Raw genomic sequence first — 9,865 nt, 5'->3', positions numbered from 1 at the left:
GTTGTTGGTTTTTTTTTTTTTTTAGGTCACACGATATTGAAGTCAAGAAAACCTATGCATCTGATCTTGTTCTTTCTGACTGAAAACCACATCTGCCTGAGCATGGTTTTCAGTACCTAAGCAGCACCACAATGTCCTGTGTAATATGCAGAAGAAATGGGCAAGAGAAATGTGTTTTTCTTAGAGCAATCTGGTCCACATGGTAGGAGGGAAGAACACAGGCTGGCCCTGGGGTTAAGTCTGGGCTTGCCTCTTCCTGGGTGTACGTCCTCAAGCAGAGACTTGATGTTTCTGAGTTTCATTTATTCCATCAGAAGTTGAGGCGTGAATGTGCTGATGTGTGTGAGACCTGCTCAGTCATTATTACCGATAGTCCTCGATTTGCTTCAGGTTCCATTCTGATAACCCTGTCGTCAGTGAGTTCTTTTATTTTTATTATTGCCTTTTATTATCAGTATCTTTATAAATCTGATCTTGGAACATCTGTGAGTGACCATTTGGCAATGATAACATCAGCAAACTGCATGCTGCAACATGTATGTAGTACACGTTACTAACAATAAGATGTATAACAATTCAAACAAACACACAATCGTAAGTGCAGTCCGTAGTAACTGGAATGCATCGTTAGTGGGGGACTACCTATATTTATTACATATTATCATACATGTGTGTGTTAGAAGTCCAGATCTCTATAAGACATCATCCCATCAGTGAGTGCATGTTGTATTGTACACTCCGCTGCCAACCCATACAAGCACCACTAGTCAGGTCACCCAAAGCCAACACATTCACCCTTACCACTGAAAGACCTCTATGAAGTACTCACAGTGCAGAATGAAAACTTACCTGTTTGTGACTTCTGTAAGCAGCGGGAAATGATATAGGTGCCTATGGAAGTTGCCTGTTCAGAAAAATGCACCATAAAGAGTCATGAGGTTTGAAAGCTGAGGGCTTTGGTCAGCAGAAGTATGCAATAGTTCAAGTGAGATACTGGGACAGCGGCCAATAACTTCTGACCTACAGATAGAGAAGAAACTCTGGGAACGGAAAGGTCTCTTATCGCGTTTTAATTCAAGAAATAAAGCCCTGCTCTCTAGAGCGAGAATATATAAATGGAACAAGATATCTGGGAGAGTAGTTTTAGGTGATAAATAGAACATTTGGCAAAGAGCTTCCCACATGTGCCATCTCCAAAGGAAGGAACTCTGTGTGTCCCCCCCATGCTTATCGCCACAGATGGATGTCAGGAGCCTAATGGTGCCGTGCGTTTATAGAACCATTGAAATGCCAAGGCACCTTGACATATGGGAGCTTGAAAGTGGGGAAGTTGTTAACTAGTTGGTCTGTCCATCCAACATTAATTATTGATTGAACACACACTCTTCTCCAGACCCTGGGCCGAAAGCCAAGGACAGAGCCCACTCCTCAAAGACAGTGTGGTCAAAATCTAGTGAGTTATACAGGAGCTCTGGTAGCATAGTGCCTAAAGCACTTGACTGCTAACCAGGAGGCTGGCGGTTCAAACCCACCAGCCACTCCTCGGAAGGAAGGTTGGACAGTCCTACTTCCGTAGAAATACTGCCTTGGAAACCCAAGGAGGGGTCGCTATGAGTCAGGGCTGACTCAACGGCAAATAACAACAACAACAACATACAGGGGTTGGGTTTACAGTAGATTTATAGTAAATGCTGTATGAAAACAATAAAAATAAACAACAGGTGCATGGCAAGATATGCCATTTTCAGCTCTCTGTTCATTATTTCAAATGAAGCCAAGGGACTTTTTTGGCAATATGGCGTGGTGCAATGCCTAAGGCATTTGACTGCTAATCAGAAGGTTGGCAGTTCAAACCCACCAGCCACTTGGTGTAAGGAAGATGGGACACTCTACTTCCATAAAGATTTATAGCCTTGGAAACCCAATGGGGGTTGCCATAAGTCATAATCAACTTGATGGTAGTGAGTTTGGTTTTTGGAGTTTTAACTGTACAAGGAGGTGGCTCTGGCCTGTCTTTCTGGGCCAAGTCCGTCATCTCCAGAGAAAATAACTCCTGTGGCCTGCAACCTTTAATGGAGCCAGTTTCCCCCCACCCAAGGCTGTCTGCATTTCAAGTGAGGGAGGGTTATTTACTGTGTGCTTCATCGCCGATGCTCCCCGTGGAGAGGACCCAGGAACCACACTCACTTTTAGCCGCTGAGTTTACTGGATGGAAGCCATCGTGTCTACTCTCCCTTTATCTAATATATGTGCGTTGGCCACCAGGATAGATCTTAAAAAGAAATACTCAGAAGAGTTAAAAAATAGCACTAATGTAATTCCCAGTTTAATATCAAGTTGCAATTTATCAAACAATTTATTTAGTTTGTGTTCTGTGTGTTTTACCAAGGACTCAGCCCTGTATACCTTCGTTTCTTTTTGAATTGGGATTACAGGCCACATGGCAACTGGTGGTGCCATTTTTTTTTTTTTTTTTAAACAAACACAAAAATTGAATGCAGCTCTTGTCTGTTTTAAATGTTAGCAAAACTGAAATTGATTTTCATGTAATTATGAGTTATAATAACTTTCACCTACTTGGATTTGATTTGTAGCTTTGACATGAACTGGTGACTGCTAACATATTTTTTAGCTTTTTTTTTTCTTTTCTGTTTGGATTTGAGGGATGTTGGAGGCTTCAGATTTGAACGTAATCATTGTAAAACACATCATCATTAATCAAATTACTGAGACCACAGTGTACATGGTGTTCCATTCCAGGCTTGTAGAATCAGCCCATCAATTCTCATCTGGCCATTGTCACTGGAGTAGACAAAGAATCAATCAAATCAACAGGTATTTATCCAGGGTTTATTAAGCACTAAGTACAGCTCCAGGACACCATCTGAGAGGGGAGCAGGAGGGTGTGGAGGATGTGCAAGACACATTCCTTCGTTATATGAACACATAAGGAGGAAAATGACAATTGTTTTCTCAACACGCTGTCTGCCTCGATCGTTAGCTTTGAATAGCATATGATTTTAGGTCACAGGACTGAAACTATTACAAGTGCTTTTGTACTTTCAAAGAGAAATGACTTATTTGAAGGGGAGGAAAGCTTATAAACTTCTTAGGCCGGTCTGGTGTTTTCTCTTCACAACGGCTGCTGATTTTGGCAGCATTGAGAAGACCCTACATTCCGCTGAAGTACATAGCCTCATGGAAAGGGTTGCAAGGGAAACGTCTCCCCGGCATCCCCACTGCTGAGCCAGTGACAAGTGACCAGCAAGACCCTGTTTGCCAGTTGGCATGGTGCTGTCTTTAAGGCCCACAAAACTGACCGACAAGCAGATAGACAGATGCTGATGTTCTGTATATTCCTGGAAAAGGGGGGAGTGGCCAGGTTATATAATAGTGTGACTTAAAGAGAAATCCAGATGCTTTCCAGTAAGCAGAGCCCCACTGAGAAACAGAAGGAAAATTTGCTCCTGGACTGCCAGGGTACGAAGGCATTTCAGAGCACTGGTGCTTTTTTTTTTAAACAGCTTTATTGTATAATTTACATAGCTTAAAACTCACCCCTTGTTAGCGCACTGTTTGATGAGTTTTGCTAAACTTATACAGTGCTGTAATCATCACCACAATCCATGTTTGGAACAATTCCAACACCCCAAACGTTCCCATGCACCTGTTTGCGGTCAGCACCACTCCCATCCCCAGGCAGCCACGGATTTTCTTTTTGTCTCATGAGTTTTGCTTTTTTTAGAAATTTCATTTAAAAGGAATCACAATATGTTGCCTTAGCCTAGTATTTCTGAGGTCCATACGTGTTGTTGTGTGCATCAGTAGTTAATTCCTTTGTCTTGTTAAATAGTAGTCCATTGGGTGGATATACCATTTTGTTAATCCTTTCATAAGTTGGTGGATATTTAGATCTTTGCCAGTTTTTCTATACACATTTGCCATCTGGTACTTTTAAGGAAGACATGACACCAATGTTGAAATGCCCATTTGACTCACTCCTGGTTTTGAGCTATTCATGCCACTGTGACAGTTCTGGAAGATTCTATTAGATTCATGCTATCTTAAAGTACATTAGAAAGTTGGAAGTTACCAAGCGAATAGTTTGTCCAATTTAGACTGAAATATGATTGGCTGCACAAGCTGAATTCTTTGAATCACTGTCCTCTACTCAATGGTGCAGCATGAATCAGACCCTAGATCTTTGAAATACGCCTCCCTCCCCAAAGGTAAGGGAAACCCTTTTTTTCTTTAACCATACAATTTGCTTTATTTTAAACTTTCAACACTGCCTTGTAGATGCTTCATGTTAATGTATACACAGCTACCACTTTCTTTAATAGCTGCCTAATAGTCCTTACTACAGATGTGTCAAAATTTAACCAACCCCCTACTGATAGTTCTAGGTTTTAGCCCCCCTAATTTTTCACTATTATAGAAAGTGCTGTGGGACTGTCCTCTGAAGACTTGTGCTAGGATTTCTACAGGATAGATTCCTAGAGGTGGATCCTTGGGTCACCATCTCAAATGATTTGTCAGACAAAACCAAACACTTTGCAAGAATGCTTTTCTAGGTTTGAATGCTTAGATCCTTAGTTTCATGGGACACTCAGTCAACTGACACCACAAAATTCATGTTATTTATCCTAGTGAGGTGAGGAGCATCTAAGGTCTTAAAAGCTTGCAAGTAGCCATCTAAGATACAGCTTCTGGTCTCTACTCATCCAGAGCAAAAGAGAAAGAAGGAAACCTAAGTCTCAGAAAAAAATCTAGTCTATAGGGCTGACAGCCTACGTGAGCCATGCAGGGACCAGAAGAATTAGATGGTGCCCAGCTACTACTACTGCCATTCTGATCAGGGCACACTAGATGGATCCTGACAGAAGGAGAGAAAAATGTAGAACAAAGCTCAAATTCTTAAAAATTCCAGGTTTACTGGACTATTTGAGTCTGTAGGACTCCCTGAGACTATCACCATGAGATACTCTTTAAACCTTGAACGGAAACTGTCCCTGAAAGTCAGCTTTTAGTGACATGGCAGATTGGCACACAAAATAAAGGATGTTACCTATGAGTATGGTGCTCCAGTGAAAAACCATCTATATGAGTCCAAAAGGTCAGCAATCACTCTAAGGCAAAGACCAGACGAAGGCAGAAACTAGAGCTCTGGAAACAGAACAACCCGAACACAATTAGAAAGATTATTGATACATTGTGAAAGATGTAACTATGGTCACTGAACAATTTGTGTAGAAATTATCAAGTGAGAACCTAATTTGCTGTGTAAAATTAAAAAAAAAAAAAAATTATTGTGATTTGGGTGAAAGTTTACAGAGCAAATTCATTTTCCATACAGCAGTTCCTACACATTTTGTTTCGTGACATAGACTGTTGTTGTGTTGTTGTTAAGTGCCGTCGAGTCATTTCCGTCTCATAGCGACCCCATGCACAGCAGAACGAAACACTGCCCGATCCCGCGCCAGCCCCACAATCCCTGCTATACTTGAGCCCATCATCGCAGCCACCATATCAATCCATCTGGTTGAAGGCCTGCAGTCTTCACAATGTGACAGCTCTCTTCCCACTTCCTCCCTGTGGTTCTTTCTTCCCTGTGCCTTCTTTCCTATGTATTCCTGCCCTTTGAGCTATCTTCCTGTGCAAATGCTGCCCTCTGTTCTCCCATGATTGATTGTTTGAAGGAGTGTATCCATCTGGTGTAAATGTTCACCCTATGGGCCTGTCTGTTGTTTGGCTGGAAGCCACGAGAGTGAGTTCAATGCCAGGCCTGAAGGTTAACTAGGGCCCATGGTCTTAGGGATTTCACCAGGCTCTATCAGACAAGTAAGCCTGGGCAATTTTTTTGTTTTATGATTTTGAATTTTATTGCACTTTGTTCTCTCACTCTATCCAGGATCCCCTGCACTGATCTCTTTCCTAGTGGTTGACAGTGGTAGCCGGGCACCATCTAGTTCTTCTGGTCCTTTAGGCTGAGGTCTGCATGGTCCACTAGTCCTTGGACTAATTGTTTCCATGTGTCTCTGGTTTTCTTCATTCTTCTTTGCTCTGGATGAAAAGAGACCCATTATTGCATCTAGATGGCCACTTGAAACTTTTAAGACCCAGTCACTACTCACTAGAGTAGGATATAGAACAATGTTTTTGTGCAGTATGTTATGCCAATTGAGCTCCATGAAGCATGAACCCTTGAAATAAGCCATCCCTCCTCAAAGGTAAGGAGCGCTGGTAGCGTAGTGCCTAAGGCACATGACTGCTAACCAGAAGGCTGGCGGTTCAAACCCACCAGCCACTCCTTGGAAGAAAGATGGGGCAATCTACTTCAGTAGTGATACTGCCTCAGAAACCCAAAGAGGGGTCGCTATGAGTCGGGTCTGGCTCGATGGCACATAACAACAACAACAACCTCAGAGGTAAGGGAAACTTAATTTCCCCTTACTGTATCTATTTTCTCCCTCTTCAAGTACTTCCTTACCTCTCACTGTCCTGCACTTACTTCATTCGTGCATTGATTCATTCATTCTCATCAGTGCCACAGATATTTATTAGACATTTCTCCTGAGTTAAGGTCAAGGTGCAGTAGTAGATAGAAGAGGGATCAAACATGTTGATCATAACTGGTCTGCAGACACCCAAGTCAGTATTTTGAACTCTTTTGACCAAGATCCACAGCAAGGAGTACTTGTTACCTGTACACACAGAACTGAAACCAGAGTTTCATGAAGTGAGACTTAACATTACCCTGTGTGATGTGCTGTGTAAGTCCTATGTCCTTTTTAAAAATCAGCTGATTGTGATCCACTGATCTGACTTCACCAGTCCCTGATGGATCACATCTTGTGATTTTAAAAAGTTGCACTCAGATATTGATACTTTAGATTAAAGAGGGAGAGGACAAGGCTCACCACATAGGTGGAACAGGAAAGGGGAGATTGTGAGTATGGGAACTTATGAAGGTGTGGTAAGGCCGATAGGATACAGTGGGCAGGGTGAAGCGTCTTCTTAGCAACACCAGCAACTGCTCTGGGCACTCGCTAGTCTAGCTTTCACCACCTGGGACCACAGACATCCCAGCGGAAAAATCCTGTGCATTGACAAAGCTCTCTTCTTGTGGCTCTGCAGAGGTGGGTGACTGAAAAGACAAAAGTCACCCCAGTGGCTCTTGAGAGGAATTTTCCTTCCTTGTCCGAGCTAATAGGACCAGTCCAACGTTGCAAAGCAAACGGACACCTCACTTATTCTAAACGTACTGCCCTTGGATCTCATGATTCTTTTCTTGGCGTCCATAAAACTCAGAAGAACTGAACAGATTTTATGATGCGGCTTGGTAGTCGGAAAACTTCAGCTGCATTTCCCTCCCTTTCCGAATCAATAATTATCTCTGGGTTGTTTTTCTTTCCTCTTATTCCAATCCTTGAAAAATTCCTTCTCCAGCCTGTTTAAGCTCAGCTGTCTTTCTTATGAAATAACTGAAACTGGGTACAGTCACAGAAAGCCCCTTTCAATAAATGCCCCGAAATCCTTTATTGAGCGGAATTTCCCTCCTTCCCTGAGGCTTCAAGTGAGAAGCTGTGGGGCAGTGTCGCAGGGCAGGAAGGCTTTAGACAGGGAGGGGAGGGATCTTCTAAAAATACATTTATTGAGTTTACATGGTGTGAGACTGAGCACTTCATGTCCTCTGTTCCATTTAATTCTCAGAATGATCCAGTGAAGCTGACACCTTACCCCATTTTCCAATATACAAAATAGGGCTCAGAGATGTTCAGTGACTTACCCAGAATACAACGCTGTTGAATGGTGGAGCTGAAATTCCAACCTGGGTCTTCTGACTCTAAAGTGTGGGAACTTGGCAGTACTGTTTCAGCTAACGTTCATTCTGAATGCAGTAGGTGTTATCATGGTGACCCCATCTGTGCAGGGTGAACTGCACCCCGAGGGCTTTCAAAGTGGCTGTGAGTCAGAATGGACTCCATGGCAGCAGATCTTTTTAATTTTATTCTGTACCAGGATTTGAGGCTGTCGGTGTGATGGAGTCATGGCCCCTATCCAGAGGAGCTCATGGCCTTGCTCAGTGGTGGCTTGTTCTGTAGGTAGTGGGCAGTCCCTGGGGGCTTCGAGGAGGGGAGTCACTTGATGGCAGCTGTGTGCTCAGTCTGGCAGCAGGCGAGAGGTGATGAGCATCTGGTTTAGGGAGAAGGTGGTTGAAGGGGAGAGGAATGTTGAGAATGTGGAAGGGAGCATGACCAGACTTGGTGACTGAGTCTGTCCAGACATCAAAACATGGCCTTTACTTCTCCAGCCATTGGGGCTGACCTGAGTGACCCTTCCCTTGGGGCCATCAAAGATAAGCCTTTTGGAAGGGTCCCTGAGCCACTGTTGCCCCTGAATTCTGCTCTTGAGAGAAGCCTTGTTGCTTCTTGCCCCTGGCTGTAGCTAGATTTGGCTGGAGGTTGATTTCCCTGGGTATCCTGAACCCATTAGTGTATGTGACAAATTTAAATGCTCACAACCACAACCAGTCATTTCACATTTTCCCCAGTTGCACTGAAGCTATTTTGGACCCTGATTTTCCTCACATCGGTCCAAGTTACATGGTGCTGGCCAACGCGCAGTCCAACCCCTGCAGTATGTTTCCCCATCTGCCGCTGTTTCCCACAGTGGTTGACTTACACATCTTGAGTAAAGCCTTCCATGTTGGTGGATTCCCATTTTCAACATTTTCCCTTTAGCTTCATCATTTCCTTCACCCAAGATGGAGTCTTATGTTTCCAAAACACAGGGTTCAGACTAGGATCTCACGTCACTTGATCTTTGGACATCCCTGTCTCTCTGTGTGTTTGGCTGCTCAGCACCTTCTAGGCATGTGTTTTCTTTACTGGACTCTTGGTCCAAGGCAAAGAGGTGAAGAGGTCAAGATACCCCACCACTGGGAAGAGTCGGGATATTGAAATTGAAAACATCAGGAAACAGCTTTAGCCACCAGGGCCAGTTTGCGTCTGAGAAACAGCATGTTGAGGAGAATCCTATGATTTACAAACTCTGACAGGGACTGGGAAAAGCTGAGATTGGTGAGTCAGACGGTATGGGGTTCACTGGCCCTGGAGCCTCGGGACGATGACTTAACAGTCTCTGCAGCTCAGGTTCCTCCTCTGAGAAGTGAGGACGGAAATCGTGCTGTCTCACGGAGTGGGTGCCGGGGCAAACGAGCTGCCGTTTGCACCTGACGCAGGCCGGGCACATCCTCGCTGCTCATCCCTTGTTTGTATTTGTGTCTGTGGTTTGTTGGTTTATTAATCACTGACCTCTTCTCTGGCAGAATAGCTCAGGGTTAAGAATGTGTCCTCTGGGATCAAACCACCAGGATTCAATTTTTGATATTACTTACTAGATGAGTATGACTGTGGGCAAGTTAACAAGTGTCGGTGCCTTGGTTGTTAGAAGTATTAAGTGAGCCACCTATCCTTACAACTTCTTGAATCCCAAGACTTTTAGGGGCCACTAGTTGGCCATCACAATAGGCCTTTGGTCTTCCTCTGTTTTCTTTCTTGTTGCTTATTCCTTCCCTCTGATGAAACATAATGCAACTTGGAATTCAAGGATAGTGGAATTTGTGGTCAGTCTTAGGGTCCATGCTGACTTTCTGAGAAAGCCACAGAGCAATCATCTCCAACTCTAGTGACTCTTCTGGACACATTCCCTACAGCAGTTAAGCTTTTGGAACAGATTGGTTCCCTTAGAAGAGACTCTGATTGGGCAGTGGCTAAAGCACTTGACTGCTAACCAGAAGCCCACTAGTTGTTACAGGAGCTCTGGTAGCATAGTGGCTAAAGCACTTGACTGCTAACCAGAA

This window comes from Orycteropus afer, unplaced genomic scaffold, assembly GCF_000298275.1.
Source record: "Orycteropus afer afer isolate SDZICR_OR568_19922 unplaced genomic scaffold, OryAfe1.0 scaffold00082, whole genome shotgun sequence".
NCBI lineage: Eukaryota > Metazoa > Chordata > Mammalia > Tubulidentata > Orycteropodidae > Orycteropus > Orycteropus afer.
The sequence above is the reverse complement of the archived record's forward strand: the minus strand, read 5'-3'. Positions refer to the sequence as shown.